General features: G+C 41.3%; 1 long non-coding RNA gene across 3 annotated transcripts; it reads right to left on the bottom strand.

Annotated features, from left to right (window-relative positions):
* Window positions 1-253: 253 nt before the first annotated feature.
* On the bottom strand, window positions 254-9,609 carry LOC128613630 (uncharacterized). Of its 3 annotated transcripts, none has more exons than XR_008386915.1 (4): window positions 8,882-9,609; window positions 1,718-1,819; window positions 1,288-1,417; window positions 254-417 (listed from the first exon to the last, which is right to left on the bottom strand). It is a non-coding gene; the product is annotated as an uncharacterized LOC128613630 (long non-coding RNA). The 3 variants fall into 3 exon arrangements; XR_008386916.1 differs by having other exon boundaries at window positions 1,301-1,417; XR_008386917.1 differs by having other exon boundaries at window positions 1,305-1,417; window positions 8,882-9,608.
* Between the last annotated feature and the right edge of the window lie 1,782 nt (window positions 9,610-11,391).

Here is an 11,391-nt window from a genome sequence, read left to right as displayed (position 1 = left end):
TATTTTACCATAGCGCTGCTGAATTCTCGAATCTGATTGGTCAGAGGGCAGTGAGTCATTTTCTATAGCAGCGTGGCTCAGACAGTAGTGACACTCTGTAATTCAAACGATTAATATGTTCGCTCTATTACGTAATCATTTCGATAGTAACAACTCATTCACTTGTATGACTTGTATTTGTATGCCAGATGATCTACATAATCTAGCGCTAGTGTAAAAATGTGTTAACAAAGAAAAGAAAAATAAAACCATACAATTGAGGAAGCTTTTATTTAACATTTATGGAAGGAGTCTCCGGTGTCACTGCTTTGTAGAAGGCGATCATTTTTCCACAACAGGAAAGTCTTCAGGACAGGGGACTTGGGGCTTTCTGGTTTCTCACTAACATGACAATCTGCATTTTTTTTCCTTGTTGTTCTTTGTTGACATAAAGAGAGATAAAAGAAAGAGATACTGATGAGGAAACATATTTATAGCTGCTAAAATGCAAAGCAATATTAGGAAGTCGTCTGACAGTTGTTCCAACATTAATGTAACTGTAACCTGTTAAAAAGCATTATGTGGCGCTCATTAATAAATAAATAAAAAGTAATTGCTGTGGTATGAGAGGACAGGGCACGCTGTTATAACGGCTCCTGTATCATTTTCCTATAACAGCACATCCGTTATGTTTTATTCATTACGTAATGACATAGTCAGTATTACTTTTGCAAGATGACTGTTAATATTGTGACATATTCCAGAGTGCCACTAGATGTTTTGATCTTGCGTCCCTTTTTTAAAAAAAATTTCCATTGACTTTTGTTTTAATCTGCTTTTAGCATTTTAACAATCGACTAAACAGTTAATTTTTTTTGCAAAATTAGACCAAATATTTACTTGAATATAGTCATCTTCATGTTTTAGCTGTTCTGTAGAGTTAACCTCAGCTTGGACAAGGGCACATGCATATCTTACAATGAAATTATAAACTGATAACTGGCACAAATAATTAAATAAATAGATAAAACAAAGAATTCCACATACCTGTTTACAAATACATATTAATGTTTCATTTGCATTGAGTTCTAGTTTCAATTTGTGTTACAGCATCTTTCCTTTTAAAGTGCACCCATTATGGTTTTTCAGATATTACCTTTCATGTAGTGTGTTATAGACCTGTTTGTGAAGGTAAAAAGTCTGCAACGTTTCAAAAATCAAAGCGCACGACAAACAGAGTTATTGACTCCCGAAAGAAGGAAGCAATTCTGAACAGCTGAAACGAATCGTTAGTAATTCCAGACTTACTTCCTGTACTAACCTACATAGGTTTGTAACAAAAAAGCCCCGCCTCTGGTCTTCATCGGCCGCTCGCTGACAGCGGTAGACCAATCAGAACAAACTGGGGCATCTGGCCAATCAGAGCAGAGTATGCTCTCTGAAAGGAGGAGTTTAGAATGAATCCTTTAGAACAGATCATTTAATGAGTCGTTTTTGACACTGGGGGAAAAAGGTAATGCTTCAATTTATATTATGAGCACAATAAAGTGTTTTTTTTTTACCTTGGATGCATGTAAATATATTGTATGAGAGCTTTAAAACAAAATTAGGTACGTTTCAAAACCACAAGAGTTGCACTATATTACAGCTATAAATGCACCTTTATTATAATTTTTTTTCAATCAGACAGATATATTTTCAAATATGTTCAAAAATACATGCTTTGGTTAAGACTTACAGGTTCAGAACTTGAGCTGAGAATATAGTTTTGATAGCACGCCGTCATTTGCTTCAGTCATTTTCCTTAGTGACTGACTTTAATGAGACGGCATCCTCCATTCTGTTACAACAAAGTCTTACGTATAACTCTCAACAAACAGAACATAAGTTACAAAAATAAAAAACAAGTAATAAATAAATATATAATATGTATTATAAATGAATAACAATATAATGAAGATTATAATGAAGAAGTCCACATTAAACTGTAAAGCACTTAAACGCTTAAGATGAAGTCCTCAGATGATACAGAACTCCACGGCTAGACCGTCATTTTGTAAAGGCTGATCTCTAGCTACATGACTCCACTGGATAACAGCCACCTATTAACGGAACTTTATCAATTTTGTTAACAATAATTTCATCTGTGCGTCCTTTTAAGAAATTTATCTCCAATGTCTGACAAAGTAAACTTCAAACATGAAATAATATGCTCAATTATTCAAAGCTGTGACCAAAACACACATTTAATTCATTTTGGGAGATTTGTTAATTTGTTTGTAGCTTATAATCAGTTGTATTTCACCCCTCCTAACCTCCAGAGTGAATATCACTTGGTTATGTTCTTGTGCGTGCAAACGCATGCCGAGACCATGACTGTATGACAAAATAATTGACGTAAATTCTACTGTGACACAGCCATCATTCAGTCATTCCCTCTTTTTCTCACCTCGTACACACACTGGAACCTCACACGCACCTACAAGCAACGCCTAAGGAAAAATAACAGCTATGTGTATTAATAGCCTTGCTATTAAGTGTCAGAGAGAAGCAGTCCCCTGCACTGACTGCACAGCAGTGGCAATGCTGATATGGTGCACCCAGGTGGTAGATTTGAACCTTAAATTTGGTGTTGAATCTGACCCAAATGAAGCGAAACCACTCTCCTGGCAGTGGGACACCTAGCCCAGGATACTGAGCGGCGCTTCACCAATCTGGTGAACTTCACACTTCGCCAAGTGTGGCTGGCACTATCCACGCCACACAACGTAAATGGGCTGCGTGAAAGTTACCCTGTGTGCCAAGGTCACTCTTTGGAATTGCGGCAATAGAAGATCTGGAGAGAAGTGTTTCTGAAACTGGAAACCAGCATGGCTAAATAGATCGGCCATGTGTATTTAGCCAGTAGGGTGGCATATGGTTGGATGGTGCTCTGTGCCTTGCACAAAAACTCCTCAGATGGACCACGCTTAGCCTCACTGATAACAGCTCATTTACAAGGACAGCACAATGGTGGAGTAGACATGCTGTTGTGACTAGGATCAGGTAAAAGCTTGGCAGGGCACAGGTAGACCTCTTTGCCAATACCAAATTGCTGACTGAGGTTCTCCTGAGGTCCGTACAGACTGGCCATGACTTACCTCACTGTATGCATTTCCACGTCCACTGACTCTACCCACATTCAGCGATTAGACACAGAGTCTGGCCTGTGGCTTCAAAGTTTCCCCTGAGACTCTGGTTTTCACGGCTTCTCTCGCTAATGAACTGAACACCTTGGTAGCTGTCTCCCTAAAAGCAGCTAAAGTAAAGTTTTGGCACCCTCAGCCAGGTTACCAGTGCTGGTTGGAGCTCCCCTGGGCAGTACTTAGAGGTGCACAGATGCTACATGGGCAGAATCATGCAGCTTCTCCAGTTCCTACTAGGTTAACATTGCTCTTTCCAGTGACGCAAGCGTGGTGGTCATCTTCCAAAAGTTGGATGGCTCATGACATTGTGGCGCAAGTTATTCGGGTGATCCAGGGTTGACAGAGCATGCTAATTACACATGGACACTGATTGGGCAGCTGTGGGGTTGGCAGTTCGATTCCCGGCCCACATGACTCCACGTGCCTTGGGCAAGACACTGGACCCCAAGTTGCTCCCAATGGTAAGCTAGTGCCTTGCATGGTGAGTGTGTGTGTGAATGGGTGAATGAGAACCAGTGTAAAGCATTTTGTAGCTAAACATTGCTAACCGCTAAAGTTAAAAAAGCACTTTCACCATCAGGTAAATGTCACAGTGGATCACTTTCACTATCAGCTAAATGTCACAGTGGGTCACTTTCACCATCAGCTAAATGTCACAGTGGGTCACTTTCACCATCAGCTAAATGTCACAGTGGGTCACTTTCACCATCAGCTAAATGTCACAGTGGGTCACTTTCACCATCAGCTAAATGTCACAGTGGGTCACTTTCACCATCAGGTAAATGTCACAGTGGGTCACTTTCACCATCTGCTAAATGTCACAGTGGGTCACTTTCACCATCAGGTAAATGTCACAGTGGATCACTTTCACCATCAGGTAAATGTCACAGTGGATCACTTTCACCATCAGGTAAATGTCACAGTGGATCACTTTCACCATCAGGTAAATGTCACAGTGGGTCACTTTCACCATCAGGTAAATGTCACAGTGGATCACTTTCACCATCATGTAAATGTCACAGTGGGTCACTTTCACCATCAGGTAAATGTCACAGTGGGTCACTTTCACCATCAGGTAAATGTCACAGTGTGTGACTTTCACCATCAGGTAAATGTCACAGTGGGTCACTTTCACTATCAGGTAAATGTCACAGTGGGTCACTTTCACCATCAGGTAAATGTCACAGTGGATCACTTTCACCATCTGCTAAATGTCACAGTGGATCACTTTCACCATCAGGTAAATGTCACAGTGGGTCACTTTCACCATCAGCTAAATGTCACAGTGGGTCACTTTCACCATCTGCTAAATGTCACAGTGGGTCACTTTTACCATCAGGTAAATGTCACAGTGGATCACTTTCACCATCAGGTAAATGTCACTGTGGATCACTTTCACCATCAGGTAAATGTCACTGTGGATCACTTTCACCATCAGGTAAATGTCACAGTGGATCACTTTCACCATCAGGTAAATGTCACAGTGGGTCACTTTCACCATCAGGTAAATGTCACAGTGGATCACTTTCACCATCATGTAAATGTCACAGTGGGTCACTTTCACCATCATGTAAATGTCACAGTGTGTGACTTTCACCATCAGGTAAATGTCACAGTGGGTCACTTTCACTATCAGGTAAATGTCACAGTGGGTCACTTTCACTATCAGGTAAATGTCACAGTGGATCACTTTCACCATCTGCTAAATGTCACAATGGATCACTTTCACCATCAGCTAAATGTCACAGTGGGTCACTTTCACCATCAGGTAAATGTCACAGTGGATCACTTTCACCATCTGCTAAATGTCACAGTGGGTCACTTTTACCATCAGGTAAATGTCACAGTGGATCACTTTCACCATCAGGTAAATGTCACAGTGGATCACTTTCACCATCAGGTAAATGTCACAGTGGATCACTTTCACCATCAGGTAAATGTCACAGTGGATCACTTTCACCATCATGTAAATGTCACAGTGGGTCACTTTCACCATCATGTAAATGTCACAGTGGGTCACTTTCACCATCATGTAAATGTCACAGTGGGTCACTTTCACCATCAGGTAAATGTCACAGTGTGTGACTTTCACCATCAGGTAAATGTCACAGTGGGTCACTTTCACTATCAGGTAAATGTCACAGTGGGTCACTTTCACTATCAGGTAAATGTCACAGTGGATCACTTTCACCATCTGCCAAATGTCACAGTGGGTCACTTTCACCATCAGGTAAATGTCACAGTGGATCACTCTCACCATCAGCTAAATGTCACAGTGGATCACTCTCACCATCAGGTAAATGTCACAGTGGATCACTCTCACCATCAGGTAAATGTCACAGTGGATCACTTTCACCATCAGGTAAATGTCACAGTGGATCACTTTCACCATCAGGTAAATGTCACAGTGGATCACTTTCACCATCTGCTAAATGTCACAGTGGGTCACTTTCACCATCTGCTAAATGTCACAGTGGGTCACTTTCACCATCTGCTAAATGTCACAGTGGATCACTTTCACCATCAGGTAAATGTCACAGTGGATCACTTTCACCATCAGGTAAATGTCACAGTGGATCACTTTCACCATCAGGTAAATGTCACAGTGGATCACTTTCACCATCAGGTAAATGTCACAGTGGGTCACTTTCACCATCTGCTAAATGTCACAGTGGGTCACTTTCACCATCATGTAAATGTCACAGTGGGTCACTTTCACCATCAGGTAAATGTCACAGTGGGTCACTTTCACCATCAGGTAAATGTCACAGTGGGTCACTTTCACCATCAGGTAAATGTCACAGTGGATCACTTTCACCATCTGCTAAATGTCACAGTGGGTCACTTTCACCATCAGGTACAGTGAGGGAAAAAAGTATTTGATCCCCTGCTGATTTTGTATGTTTACCCACTGACAAAGAAATGATCAGTCTATAACTTTAATGGTAGATTTATTTGAACAGTGAGAGACAGAATAACAACAAAAAAATCCAGAAAAACGCACATCAAAAATGTTATAAATTGATTTGCATTTTAATGAGGGAAATAAGTATTTGACCCCTCTGCAAAACATGACTTAGTACTTGGTTTAAAAACCCTTGTTGGCAATCACAGAGGTCAGACGTTTCTTGTAGTTGGCCACCAGGTTTGCACACATCTCAGGAGGGATTTTGTCCCACTCCTCTTTGCAGATCTTCTCCAAATCATTAAGGTTTCGAGGCTGACGTTTGGCAACTCGAACCTTCAGCTCTCTCCACAGATTTTCTATGGGATTAAGGTCTGGAGACTGCCTAGGTCACTCCAGGACCTTAATGTGCTTCTTCTTGAGCCACTCCTTTGTTGCCTTGGCCATGTGTTTTGGGTCATTGTCATGCTGGAATATCCATCCACGACCCATTTTCAATGCCCTGTCTGAGGGAAGGAGGTTTTCACCCAAGATTTGACGGTACATGGCCCCGTCCATCGTCCCTTTGATGCGGTGAAGTTGTCCTGTCCCCTTAGCAGAAAAAAAACCCCAAAGCATAATGTTTCCACCTCCATGTTTGACGGTGGGGATGGTGTTCCAGGGGTCATAGGCAGCATTCCTCCTCCTCCAAACACGGCGAGTTGAGTTGATGCCAAAGAGCTCCATTTTGGTCTCATCTGACCTCAACGCTTTCACCCAGTTGTCCTCAGAATCATTCAGATGTTCATTGGCAAACTTCAGACGGGGATGTATATGTGTTTTCTTGAGCAGCGGACCTTGCGCGCGCTGCAGGATTTCAGTCCTTCACGGCGTAGTGTGTTACCAATTGTTTTCTTGGTGACTATGGTCCCAGCTGCCTTGAGATCATTGACAAGATCCTCCCGTGTAGTTCTGGGCTGATTCCTCACTGTTCTCATGATCAATGCAACTCCACGAGGTGAGATCTTGCATGGAGCCCCAGGCCGAGGGAGATTGACAGTTCTTTTGTGCTTCTTCCATTTGCGAATAATCGCACCAACTGTTGTCCCCTTCTCACCAAGCTGCTTGGCAATGGTCTTGTAGCCCATTCCAGACTTGTGTAGGTCTACAATCTTGTCCCTGACATCCTTGGAGAGCTCTTTGGTCTTGGCCATGGTGGAGAGTTTGGAATATGACTGATTGATTGCTTCTGTGGACAGGTGTCTTTTATACAGGTAACAAACTGATATTAGGAGCACTCCCTTTAAGAGTGTGCTCCTAATCTCAGCTCGTTACCTGTATAAAAGACACCTGGGAGCCAGAAATCTTTCTGATTGAGAGGGGGTCAAATACTTTTTTCCCTCATTAAAATGCAAATTAATTTATAAAATTTTTGACATGCATTTTTCTGGATTTTTTTGTTGTTATTCTGTCTCTCACTGTTCAAATACAACTACCATTAAAATTATAGACTGATCATTTCTTTGTCAGTGGGCAAACGTACAAAATCAGCAGGGGATCAAATACTTTTTTCCCTCACTGTAAATGTCACAGTGGATCACTTTCACCATCAGGTAAATGTCACAGTGGGTCACTTTCACTATCAGGTAAATGTCACAGTGGGTCACTTTCACCATCAGGTAAATGTCACAGTGGATCACTTTCACCATCTGCTAAATGTCACAGTGGATCACTTTCACCATCAGCTAAATGTCACAGTGGGTCACTTTCACCATCAGCTAAATGTCACAGTGGGTCACTTTCACCATCTGCTAAATGTCACAGTGGGTCACTTTCACTATCAGGTAAATGTCACAGTGGGTCACTTTCACCATCAGGTAAATGTCACAGTGGGTCACTTTCACCATCAGGTAAATGTCACAGTGGATCACTTTCACCATCAGCTAAATGTCACAGTGGATCACTTTCACCATCAGGTAAATGTCACAGTGGATCACTTTCACCATCAGGTAAATGTCACAGTGGATCACTTTCACCATCAGGTAAATGTCACAGTGGATCACTTTCACCATCTGCTAAATGTCACAGTGGGTCACTTTCACCATCTGCTAAATGTCACAGTGGATCACTTTCACCATCAGGTAAATGTCACAGTGGATCACTTTCACCATCAGGTAAATGTCACAGTGGATCACTTTCACTATCAGGTAAATGTCACAGTGGGTCACTTTCACCATCAGCTAAATGTCACAGTGGGTCACTTTCACCATCAGCTAAATGTCACAGTGGGTCACTTTCACCATCTGCTAAATGTCACAGTGGGTCACTTTCACCATCAGCTAAATGTCACAGCGGGTCACTTTCACCATCAGCTAAATGTCACAGTGGATCACTCTCACCATCAGGTAAATGTCACAGTGGATCACTCTCACCATCAGGTAAATGTCACAGTGGATCACTCTCACCATCAGGTAAATGTCACAGTGGGTCACTTTCACCATCAGGTAAATGTCACAGTGGGTCACTTTCACCATCAGGTAAATGTCACAGTGGATCACTTTCACCATCAGGTAAATGTCACAGTGGGTGACTTTCACCATCAGGTAAATGTCACTGTAAATGCAGGTTAACGCCTTACAGACTGATAGCTCCCTGAGCTAACCAATGAATGAAAGCTTTCACGTTTGCAAACTGAAGAAGCTTGCTAGTTGATATAAATAAGAGAAATGCTGTCCTTACAGAATAACATGAACCCTACTCAGATACATATGCACAGTTAGCTAGCTGACAACCTGGTGTGTGTGTGTGTGGTGTTTTTTTTTTTTTTACTCACCGCTTTCTAATTCGTTGCCTTTCTTGGCAGTAGCGGCGTTTCCCATGATCAGAAAGACACGGAAACACTGTCGGATGATTATCGCTGGGACACCGGAGGACTCCCGGGTTAGTTAGCTAGCTAGCAAGCGCTCTTCCTCGTCTCCGGTCCAGGTGGACAGCTGGCCTGCTAGCTAGCTGTGATCTTCGGCTTGCTTTATAGTTTGCATTAATCGTGTTAGCAAGCTGGCTAGCGAGCTGTCAATGGTGGCCAACACCGGCAGCTAATCGACTCTACAGCTTTCAGTGGGAACACTGTGTATGGTCTCGCAGGCGCTTAAACATCATCGGCCAGTGCATCCGTTACTGGTGACATTCATTGGCGTAAGCACTGTTAGACCCGTAAGATGTCGCGGACCAAAACAGTGCAGCCACAGAAAACTCTCCTCCTAGTAAAAATAAAAACAAACAAATCCCAATGATAGACCGGATATGACGCGATTTGCGTGGTACCGAGTCTTGTGTTAAATGTAGCGCCGTTCAGTGGATAAAAAGCGACAACACGGCCTGCATCAGGACCAAAAGCATCACATCACGAAGAACATACTACGGAAGCCCTAAGCGGCCAAGCATTATTGATTTATTTTCTGTTGTTTTCTCGTGATCACGACTTAATTTTCTCATGATCTCGACATAACAAAAAGCTGTTTTCTCACTTTTATTGTGAGAAAATCTCCAGCTTTGTGAATGGGACTGGTGTTACATGCATGTTGGCATCTCCTCCATCATCAATGTAAAATTTGCCCGCTGTAGAGATGGACTTTATCTCTGCATTAAGAGAGAGGGGTGTGTGTCCCCTTCTCAAGTGTGGGACACTAATGTGGAAGTCATCAGTCCTGCAGGGATGAGGTGTTTTTGTAGGCCACCCCAAAAGTTAGCATCACCCTGATTCCCTCCACAAAAAGCCAATAGGATTTTTCCACTGGCTTTTTGGATTATTGCAGAAACTAAACTCTGTGAGCAACAAAAGTTTATGTTTCTTACATGTTTCGTTCATTAAGATAAGATTCATAAGATTTTGAAGCTTAATTACACTTGCCAGAAGTAAAAAGCTAATGTTAGGCTATAAACGAACTACACCACTATAAGCTTCAGACAACTCTTTCAAGCTTTATTTTAAAAAAAAACAATACAATTGGAAAATATTATAAATTGATCAATCTAAAAGTTGGGAAGTTTGAGTTGCGAGTGCGAGTATAAACACAACAAGGCTGTAGTAGATGAGTTTTCCTGTTCGGTGTGATGACGTTTAATGTCCCCGACAACCTCTGTAGTCCCATTTAGCCACGTGTTAGCAACCGTCTTTTTCAAGACACGTAAAAGCTTTTTTAAAAATCCTGAGTGGGGTATTACTGATGTATTTATGTCTTAGTATAAAACGTGAACATATCTTGAGCTTGTGTTAAACACAGACCTTATTTCAGGCATTTAACCAAAAAAATCCTTTCAAAAACTCCGACTGACTTCGGGATGATGGCTGTCCAGTACACAGGAAAATTAAGTCAAGCTCACGAGTAAACAACTTTTGTTATGTTGAGATCATGAGAAAATTAAGTCGAGATCACGAGAAAACAACAGAAAAAAAAATTAATAATACATGGCCACTTAGGGCTTCCGTACTTTGTGGCCCACTAGAGTTGTCAAATTTTCGCAATTTTTTATTATTTTTTTTCTCCATGCTAGGCTCTTCTGTATTAACTTTCTCAGCTAGGAGACTGCATCCTCTATCTAAAAATGTATCCATTTTAACCCTTGTGCGTCCTTATGCACATTTTTCTCTTTTTCATTTTTTAAAATTATCGTTTTGTCTGTGTTAATGCAAACAGCATAAATTTTGCAAAAGGTGTGTATTTTTATTGGAATTTTAATATTTCACCCTCATTTGCGTTCATAAATCTATTTTAAACTAGGTACACAAAATAGTTACACTCAGGACCTTAAGGACAAAAATATCCCCACTGAAACCCAATTCAAACTGCAATATTTAATCCCTGTGACGTTTAAGCATAAAATGATGCATTCTGTGTTAATAGGCTTTTATTTTGTTGACAAGGTTTCAAAACATTGATAAAAAAAAATCTGAAATGTGTACTATTTTCACCCTCCCTCTGCTCTGGAAATAGGTACTGATGCATTCGGGCCAGACTGTGTAACAACTTCTTCACCCAAGCCATCAGACTCCTCAGTATTCAGAGACTGGACTCACATACACACACACACACACACACACACACACTCACGCTCTGAACTGAACACCATCCCACTCCCACTGCAATATTTGCACATTCCTGCATTTGCTCTATTGCATTTTTGCCGCTACTATGTATAAAATGTAATATTTAATTTCTTGTCACTATTATACACTTTACTGTGCTGCTACTGCAATAACCGCTATGTCCATATTTGGTATAAGCTAATCTGCTGAATACTAAGTCATAGCATGTTATGTTTACATTTATACTATTTTTAAAT

This window comes from Ictalurus furcatus, chromosome 10, assembly GCF_023375685.1.
Source record: "Ictalurus furcatus strain D&B chromosome 10, Billie_1.0, whole genome shotgun sequence".
In the NCBI taxonomy this organism is placed as follows: Eukaryota; Metazoa; Chordata; class Actinopteri; order Siluriformes; family Ictaluridae; genus Ictalurus; species Ictalurus furcatus.
Note: the sequence above shows the minus strand (reverse complement) of the source record. Positions and strands in the feature narration are given on the sequence as shown.